The following is an 8,099-nucleotide window of genomic DNA, read 5'->3' on the forward strand; positions in this document are numbered from 1 at the left end:
TCATATACAGATGAGGGTTCCAGCCAACTTTGGCCCACTGCTTGGATGACATCACTGAATGCAAATCCGTCTGCTGCAGACCTTCCCCCAGGAATGCTTGCAATAGTTGTTGCATATGGTTTAATGTCTGAGGGTGCATCAGTATTAGGCAGCCTTCCGCCCTCCCATGTTCATCTGAAAAGATGTGGTCTCCCTGCAGTTGTTGTCCCCAGACGAGAGTTCCCTTGTGTTCCTCAGTTAAATCTCCTTAACTTGACGAGGGTGTGCCCGAGCAGCCGCCCTCCCCAGCCCTTTCCCAACACATACTTATCTTGCATATGAGATCTCTTGATCATGAAGATAGTTCTCACAGGTTGAGGTTCATCCTGGCCCCGCTCCCCGCTGGAGAGCGCTGATGGGGACAGCAGCGGGCTTCAGCAGCAGGGTGAGTATGTGTGGCCAGAGACCTCCCTTCCCATGTGCAGGCCTGCAGAGTGTGCCGCGCAGGATGGGGCATGTGACACTCTCCCTCCCTGGGGCTCTTCCAGATGTAGCTCCTCAGCAGTATTTTTCCCGGGCTGCGCAGCGCTCTCCCCGACTGGCATCCGCCCTGGAACACTGCCTTCCTCAACGCAACATCAGCAGGGGGCCCGGGCCTCATCACCATCCCAGGTCTTTCTCATGTATGTATCATGTATGTGTGTGTGATATATGTATGAATCATATATGTTTGTGATATATATATATATATATATATATATGTATCTATCTATCTATCTATCTATCTATTTATCTATCTATCGTATGTGTGTGTATATATGTATCTATCATGTATGTATGTATGTATGTATCTATCTATCTTGTATGTATGTGTTCTATCTATCTATCTATCTATCTATCTATCTATCTATCTATCTATCTATCGTGTGTGTGATATATGTATGTATCTATCATGTATGTGTTATATGTATGTATCACACCTTCCTCTATACATATACATACATACATACATACACACACCTATATCTGTACGTACACTGATATACACACACCAACATCTATACATAAACACGCTGACCCCTAAACGTACACCAACGTACCCACATGTGAATCTATACATACATGTGCTGACACCTGGACATACACTGATGTACCCACACCTAACATCTATACATACACATGCTAACAACTGGACGTATACAGACGTACCCACATTTGCATCCATGCATATATAGATGTAGGTGTGTGTACGTCAGTGTACGTCCAGGTGTCAACGCGTGTATGTATAGATGCAGGTGTGGGTACGTCTGTGTATGTCCAGGTGTCAGAATGTGTATGTATAGATGCAGGTGTGGGAACGTCAGTGTAGGTTCAGGTGTCAGCGCGTGTATGTATAGATGCAGGTGCTTGTATGTCCAGATGTCAGTGCATGTATGCATAGATGCAAGTGTGGGTACGTCGGTGTATGTCCATTTGTCAGCGCGTGTATATATAGATGCAGGTGCTTGTATGTTGGTGTATGTCCAGGTGTCAGCATGTGTATGTATAGATGCAGGTGTGGGAATGTTGGTGTATGTCCAGGTGTCAGGGCGTGTATGTATGGATATTAGGTGTGGGTACATCAGTGTATGTCCAGGTGTTAGCGCATGTATGTATAGATGCAGGATAATAATCGCACAGCGTGCCCCCCGCCAACCACAAACCTCCCCCACCCCCCTGTATGACATAAACACCGCTAATTCCACTTACACACAATAATTTCAGTTTGCGACCAGGAGTCGGCAATGTATGTGCACCCAAATGAAGCCACTGTACATGCCCTGCAGGCTGCTATGTACTGCACAGGTGCAACAAATTTAAATGCCCTATCTTTAAAATGGGGCATATTTTACTAAATTTAAAAAAACTGTAACTTTCTGTAAAACCTTAACCCCAAAAGGCACTACACTAACATCGGGGTGTAGAGTTGGATGTTGATCCAAGGCACCAACAGGCTAAAGCTTTGACTGTTCCCAGGATGCCTTGCACCGCCTCCTCTATAACCCTGCCCAGTGGCGTAACTAGACCTTTGTGGGCCCCATAGCAAAATTCTGAATGGGCCCACCAGCACTCAACAAGAATGAGTGGCGTTTGGGGTCAGAAAAGTAGAGGGGAAGGGGTCTGACAGAGTAGGGGGCAGGACATGAATGAATAGAAACTGAGGTGTCCATTATATAAAGAAATACAGTATGTGTGTCTGTTTGTATATCACACACACACATATAAGGGAAATTCAAATGCATTCAATTATTGCGCCCATTACACTCTGGTTTAGGTGCACAAAGCACCTAAACCTGAATAAAGTAATGGGCGCGATCGTGAAAAGACACCGTTTGGTTGCCCAAATGGGTCTCTTTGCACACATTTCAGCTTGTTTCCCCTGGGGGTAGCGAGCTGAAATAAACATGTCGCACCCGTTGGCAGCAACATTAGAATAGCTGCTGACGGGCACGATTGAGGGAGGAAAGGGACATTTGAATCCAGCCCATAGATGCAATGTGAATATGTAATTTGTACCTTCCTATCTTAAAATGTATATAGTAGTGTATACACTAGAGGTCTTTCCGAACCCCCTAATCCTAACATTGTAATTTGCTTTAGGGCGCACCTCCAATTAGTCTAGTGTTTCGTATTTTCACATTAAATACTTTCTTGCATTGGTTGGTTAAAGATTAGATCGTATATTTTTCTAGATATAGCTGTGCATAGTCTACAAGGCTACATGCTTCTCCCCTAACTAGAGATGTGCAGCGGGCATTTTTCGTGTTTCATGTTTTGGTTTTGGTTTCGGATCCGCAGTTGTGTTTTGGATACGGACGCGTTTTGGCAAAACCACCCTTTCGGGTTTTGGATTCGGGTGATTTTTTTTTAAAACCTCAAACAGCTAAAATCATAGAATTTGGGGGTAATTTTGATCCTATAGTATTAAGCTCAATAACCAATTTCTACTTCTTTCCAGTCTATTCTGAACACCTCACACCTCCCAATATTATTTTTAGTCCTAAAATTTGCACCAAGGTCCCTGGATGACTAAGCTAAGCGACCCAAGTGGGCAGCACAAACACCTGGCCCATCTAGGAGTGGCACTGCAGTGTCAGACAAGATGGCACTTAAAAAAATAGCCCCAAACAGCACATGATGCAAAGATAAATAAAAAAAGAGGCGCAAGATGAAATTGTAGTGTGTCTCTCCTGCTCAGTGTCAGTTCTCAGTAGTATCCTCATCAGTGCTCAGTATCACTGCTCATTGTCTTGTGCTGCATTGTGGTGCTCAGTATACTAGAGTACATTACTAATAGTCCAGTGCTGCATCTTGCTGCTCAGTGTCAGTTCTAGTATCCTCATCAGTGCTCAGTATCACTGCTCATTGTTTTGTGCTGCATTGTGGTGCTCAGTATACTACAGAACATTACTAATAGTCCAGTGCTGCATCTGGCTGCTCTGTGTCAGTTCTAGTAATCTCATCAGTGCTCCGTATCACTGCTCATTGTCTTGTGGTGCTCAGTATACTACAGTACATTACTAATACTCCAGTGTCTTGTGCCGCATATGGCTGCTGTAGGGTGCTGTGGTAGTGTCCTGTCACTGTGCATATGTCATCATTCCAGTCACAGTGACATACCCTCCAACTGTACCTTTTTAATAGGTATTTTCTCTGACGTCCTAGTGGATGCTGGGACTCCGTAAGGACCATGGGGAATAGCGGCTCCGCAGGAGACAGGGCACAAGAATAAAAGCTGTAGGATCAGGTGGTGTGCACTGGCTCCTCCCCCTATGACCCTCCTCCAAGCCCCAGTTAGATTTTTGTGCGCGAACGAGAAGGGTGCAGGCTAGGTGGCTCTCCTGAGCTGCTTAGAATAAAAGTATATTTTAGGTTTTTTATTTTCAGTGAGTCCTGCTGGCAACAGGCTCACTGCATCGTGGGACTAAGGGGAGAAGAAACGGACTCACCTGCGTGCAGAGTGGATCGGGTTTCTTAGGCTACTGGACATTAGCTCCAGAGGGACGATCACAGGTTCAGCATGGATGGGTCCCGGAGCCGCGCCGCCGGCCCCCTTACAGAGCCAGAAGAGCGAAGAGGTCCGGTGAAATCGGCGGCAGAAGACGATCCTGTCTTCAGACTAAGGTAGCGCACAGCACCGCAGCTGTGCGCCATTGCTCTCAGCACACTTCACACTCCGGTCACTGAGGGTGCAGGGCGCTGGGGGGGAGCGCCCTGAGACGCAATATAACATGATATACCTTAGATTGGCTAAAGAATACATCACATATAGCTCTGGTGCTATATGGATGTATTTTAACCCCTGCCATTTTTTACAGAAAAAGCGGGAGATAAGGTGGTCGTGAAGGGGCGGAGCCTATCTCCTCAGCACACAAGCGCCATTTTCCCTCACAGCTCCGCTGGAAGGACGGCTCCCTGACTCTCCCCTGCAGACTTGCTACTGAATCAGGGTAAAAAAGAGAAGGGGGGGCACTATTGGCAGCTAAAAACTATATAAACAGCAGCTATAAGGGATTAACACTTATATAAGGTTATCCCTGTATATATATATAGCGCTTGGTGTGTGCTGGCAGACTCTCCCTCTGTCTCTCCAAAGGGCTTGTGGGGTCCTGTCCTCTATCAGAGCATTCCCGGTGTGTGTGCTGTGTGTCGGTACGTGTGTGTCGACATGTATGAGGAGGAAAATGATGTGGAGGCGGAGCAATTGCCTGGGTTAGTGATGTCACCCCCTAGGGAGTCGACACCTGACTGGATGATCGTATTTAAAGAATTAAGTGATAATGTCAGCACTTTGCAAAGAACGGTTGATGACATGAGACAGCCGGCAAATCAATTAGTGCCTGTCCAGGCGTCTCAGACACCGTCAGGGGCCCTAAAACGCCCGTTACCTCAGTGGGTCGACACAGATCCAGACACAGATACTGAGTCTAGTGTCGACGGTGAGGAGACAAACGTAATGTCCAGTAGGGCCACACGTTACATGATCACGGCAATGAAGGAAGCATTGAACATTTCTGACACTACAAGTACCACAAAGAAGGGTATTATGTGGGGTGTGAAAAAACTACCAATAGTTTTCCCTGAGTCAGATGAGTTAAATGAGGTGTGTGATAAAGCGTGGGTTTCCCCCGACAAAAAACTGCTAATTTCTAAAAAATTATTGGCACTATATCCTTTCCCGTTAGAGGTTAGGACACGTTGGGAAACACCCCCTAGGGTAGATAAAGCGCTCACACGTTTATCTAAACAAGTAGCGTTACCGTCTCCTGATACGGCCACCCTCAAAGAACCAGCAGATAGAAGGCTGGAAAATATTCTTAAAAGTATATACACACATACTGGTGTTATACTGCGACCAGCAATCGCTTCAGCCTGGATGTGCAGTGCTGGCGTCGCGTGGTCGGATTCCCTGACTGAAAATATTGATACCCTGGATAGGGACAATATACTGTTAACTATAGAGCATTTGAAGGATGCATTACTATATATGCGTGATGCACAGAGGGATATTTGCACCCTGGCATCAAGAGTAAGTGCTATGTCCATTTCTGCCAGAAGAGCGTTATGGACGCGACAGTGGTCAGGCGATGCGGATTCCAAACGACATATGGAAGTATTGCCGTATAAAGGGGAGGAGTTATTTGGGGCTGGTCTATCGGACCTGGTGGCCACGGCAACGGCTGGAAAATCCACCTTTTTACCCCAGGTCACTTCACATCAGCAGAAAAAGACACCGTCTTTTCAAACTCAGTCCTTTCGTTCCCATAAGTACAAGCGAGCTAAAGGCCATTCCTTCCTGCCCCGGGGCAGAGGAAGGGGAAAAAGACTGCACCATGCAGCCGCTTCCCAGGAGCAGAAGCCATCCCCTGCTTCTGCCAAGTCTTCAGCATGACGCTGGGGCTTTACAAGCAGACTCAGACATGGTGGGGGCCCGTCTCAAGAATTTCAACGCGCAGTGGGCTCACTCACAAGTGGACCCCTGGATTCTACAGGTGGTATCGCAGGGGTACAAACTGGAATTCGAGGCGTTTCCCCCTCGCCGGTTCCTGAAGTCTGCTCTACCAAAGTCTCCCTCCGACAGGGAGGCAGTTTTGGAAGCCATTCACAAGCTGTATTCCCAGCAGGTGATAATCAAGGTACCCCTCCTACAACAGGGAAAGGGGTATTATTCCACGCTGTTTGTGGTACCGAAGCCGGACGGCTCGGTGAGACCAATTTTAAATCTAAAATCCCTGAACACTTACATAAAGAGGTTCAAATTCAAGATGGAATCACTCAGAGCGGTGATAGCAAACCTGGAAGAAGGGGACTATATGGTGTCTCTGGACATCAAGGATGCTTATCTCCGCGTCCCAATCTACCCGTCTCACCAAGGGTACCTCAGGTTTGTAGTACAAAACTGTCATTATCAGTTTCAGACGCTGCCGTTTGGGTTGTCCACGGCACCTCGGGTCTTTACCAAGGTAATGGCCGAAATGATGATTCTTCTTCGAAGAAAAGGCATCTTAATTATCCCTTACTTGGACGATCTCCTGATAAGGGCAAGGTCCAGGGAACAGTTAGAAATCGGAGTAGCACTATCTCAGGTAGTGTTACGTCAGCACGGGTGGATCCTAAATATTCCAAAATCGCAGCTGATTCCAACGACACGTCTACTGTTCCTAGGAATGATTCTGGACACAGTCCAGAAAAAGGTGTTTCTCCCGGAGGAGAAGGCCAGGGAGTTATCCGAGCTAGTCAGGAACCTCCTAAAACCAGACCAGGTGTCAGTGCATCAGTGCACGAGGGTCCTGGGAAAAATGGTGGCTTCTTACGAAGCGATTCCATTCGGAAGATTCCATGCAAGAACGTTTCAGTGGGATCTACTGGACAAATGGTCCGGATCGCATCTTCAGATGCATCAGCGGATAACCCTGTCGACAAGGACAAGGGTGTCTCTTCTGTGGTGGCTGCAGAGTGCTCATCTACTAGAGGGCCGCAGATTTGGCATTCAGGATTGGGTCCTGGTGACCACGGACGCCAGCCTGAGAGGCTGGGGGGCAGTCACACAGGGAAAAAATTTCCAGGGCTTGTGGTCAAGCATGGAAACATCTCTTCATATAAACATTCTGGAACTAAGGGCCATTTACAATGCCCTAAGTCAAGCGAAACCCCTGCTTCAGGGTCAGGCGGTATTGATCCAATCGGACAACATCACGTCAGTCGCCCACTTAAACAGACAGGGCGGCACGAGAAGCAGGAGGGCAATGGCAGAAGCTGCAAGGATTCTTCGCTGGGCGGAAAATCATGTGGTAGCTCTGTCAGCAGTGTTCATTCCGGGAGTGGACAACTGGGAAGCAGACTTCCTCAGCAGACACGACCTTCACCCGGGAGAGTGGGGACTTCACCCAGAAGTCTTCCACCTGATTGTAAACCGTTGGGAAAAACCAAAGGTGGACATGATGGCGTCACGTCTAAACAAAAAACTAGACAGATATTGCGCCAGGTCAAGGGACCCTCAGGCAATAGCGGTGGACGCTCTGGTGACACCGTGGGTGTACCAGTCAGTGTATGTGTTCCCTCCTCTGCCTCTCATACCAAAAGTACTGAGAATCATAAGAAGGAGAGGAGTAAGAACGATACTCGTGGTTCCGGATTGGCCAAGAAGGACTTGGTACCCGGAACTTCAAGAGATGCTCACGGAAGACCCGTGGCCTCTACCTCTAAGAAAGGACCTGCTCCAACAGGGGCCTTGTCTGTTCCAAGACTTACCGCGGCTGCGTTTGACGGCATGGCGGTTGAACGCCGGATCCTGAAGGAAAAAGGCATTCCAGATGAAGTCATCCCTACCCTGGTCAAAGCCAGGAAGGATGTAACCGCAAAACATTATCACCGCATTTGGCGAAAATATGTTGCGTGGTGTGAGGCCAAGAAGGCCCCTACAGAGGAATTTCAACTGGGTCGTTTCCTCCATTTCCTGCAAACAGGACTGTCTATGGGCCTAAAATTAGGGTCCATTAAGGTTCAAATTTCGGCCCTGTCGATTTTCTTCCAGAAAGAACAGGCTTCAGTACCTGAAGTTCAGACATTTGTAAAAGGGG

Source organism: Pseudophryne corroboree, chromosome 3 (genome assembly GCF_028390025.1).
Source record: "Pseudophryne corroboree isolate aPseCor3 chromosome 3, aPseCor3.hap2, whole genome shotgun sequence".
In the NCBI taxonomy this organism is placed as follows: Eukaryota; Metazoa; Chordata; class Amphibia; order Anura; family Myobatrachidae; genus Pseudophryne; species Pseudophryne corroboree.